This window comes from Orycteropus afer, unplaced genomic scaffold (genome assembly GCF_000298275.1).
Source record: "Orycteropus afer afer isolate SDZICR_OR568_19922 unplaced genomic scaffold, OryAfe1.0 scaffold00723, whole genome shotgun sequence".
Taxonomy (NCBI): domain Eukaryota; kingdom Metazoa; phylum Chordata; class Mammalia; order Tubulidentata; family Orycteropodidae; genus Orycteropus; species Orycteropus afer.
Window position 1 is genome coordinate 392,919 of NW_006922310.1, and position 2,238 is coordinate 395,156.

At 35.1% G+C, this 2,238-nt stretch overlaps 1 protein-coding gene across 1 annotated transcript in view; it reads right to left on the reverse strand.

Moving 5' to 3' along the window:
* The window catches only part of ATRX (ATRX chromatin remodeler), a 474,500-nt gene that overhangs the window by 331,697 nt on the left and 140,565 nt on the right, over positions 1–2,238 (reverse strand). The window lies entirely within an intron of this gene.

Below are 2,238 nucleotides of genomic sequence, written 5' to 3' on the forward strand. Positions count from 1 at the left end.
GTAAAGGTTGCTGGATTACAATGCCAATTAAATTACCAACCCAGAATGATGTCTGACGTTAAAGTGAGGGCATTGATTGGGAAAAAAATGGGATCCTGAAACCTGGAATGGGGACATATGAGCAGATAGTCAGGAAGATCAGGATATGGAGCCTGTAAATTCTGTTGAATTCCTCCCATTTGAAGGGATTACTGTAAAACCATTATCCCCTCCAACACAGTTTGATGGGATTAGCCCAACTGGTCCTGCTGGGTCGTTGCCTGAGGCAGAGGCCATGTCTAACACAAAGTAGGAGACTTCAATATGTAAATTTCAAAAAAAAAAAACATACAACTGGAAAGAAACTGAACGAAGATGTTCAAGAACTAAATAAGACAATCAACCAACTTAACCTTACAGACTTCGACAGAGCACTTCCCTCAACAATAGCATGACATACATTCTTTTCCAGTGCACATATGTTAGACCACAAAGCAAGCCTCAATAACCTAAAAAAACTGAAATACTGTAAACCATCTTCACAGATCACAGTCCTATAAAATTAGAAATACAAAAACTGGAAGATCGACATAAAGAGAGCAAACACATGGAAATGAGATAATACCCTCCTAGCAAACAACTAGGTATGAGAAGAAATAAAAAATGAAATAAAAAAAAAACCTTCCATCAAATGAGAATGCAAACACAGCACAGAAAAACCTTTGTGACACAGCAAAACAGTGACCAGAAGCCAATTAATAGCAATACATGCACATATCAAAAAAAAAAAAAAAAAAAAAGAATGAGCCAAAATCAATACCTTAACCCAACATTTCCAACAATTAGAAAAACAGGAGCAAAAAATGCCTACAGTCAACAGAGGAAATGATTCCAGCAGAAATAAATGAAATACAAAGAAAATAGAAAAAAAATCAACAAGACTAGAAGTTGGTTTATTGAAAAGATTAACAAAATTAGCAAAACAGTGGCAATCATAACAAAGGAAAAGAGGGACAGATTAAAAACAACATGAATAAGAAAAAAATGGGCAACATCACAACAGAACCAACTGAAATCAAAAGGATAATATCAGGATACTAGGAAGAACTGTACTCGAACAAATTTGAAAATATACAAGAAATGGACAGATTTCTACAAACATACTACTTATGTAAATTAACACAGACTGAGGTAGAAATTATGAACAGACCCATAACCAAACAAGAAACTGAACAGGTCATAAAAAATTACCAACAACAAAAACAGTCCTAGCCCAGACAGTTTCACATGATAATTCTACCAAACATTCAGAAAAGAACTGATACCAATCTTACTCAAACTATTCCAGAACATACAAAAGGACGGAATCTCCCCAAATTCATTTTATGAAAGCATAACCTTCATACCAAAACCAGCCAAAAACATCATTAAAAAGGAAAGTTACACACCAATATTCTTCACGAATATAGATGTGAAAATCATCAACAAAATCCTAGCAAATAGACTCCAACAACATATCAGAAAAATAACACATTATGACCATTTGGGGTTCGTACTAGGTATGCAAGGATGGCTCAACATTAGAAAAACAATCAACATCATGTATCATATAAATGAAACAAAGGAAAAGAACCACATGAGCATGCCAATCAATACAGAAAAGGAATTTGATAAAATCCAATACCCTTTCCTAATAAAACCTATGAGCACAATAGGAACAGAAGGGACATTCCTCAACACAATAAAGGGCATATAATGTAAAAACAACAGCCAACATTATTCTCAAAGGAGAGAAATTGAAACCACTCCCCTTGGCAACAGGAACGAGACAAGAATGCCCACTATCACCATTTCTATTCCACATTGTGTTGTCAGTCCTATAAGGCAAAAAAAAAAAAAAAAGGGAAATCAAAGGCATCCAAACTGGTAAGGAAAAGGTAAAACTATCCATATTTGCTAATGATACAAACAAAACCCAAGAGACTCAGCAAAAAAACTACTGGAATTAACTGAGAGTTAGCATTGTGTCAGAATACAACATCAACACACAAAAAAAGTCAGTTAAATTCCTCTACATCATAAAAGAGACTGCTAAAAAGGAAATGAGGAAATCAGTAACATTTAAAATAGCTACCAAAAAAATAAAATACTTGGGAATAAATCTCACTAGGGTCAGCCACAGGGACAACTCAGGGACGCATAAAGCAGCAGGCCAGAAGAGTAGGACAAAGGGGATTAAAAGTCAGGAAGCCAGACAGA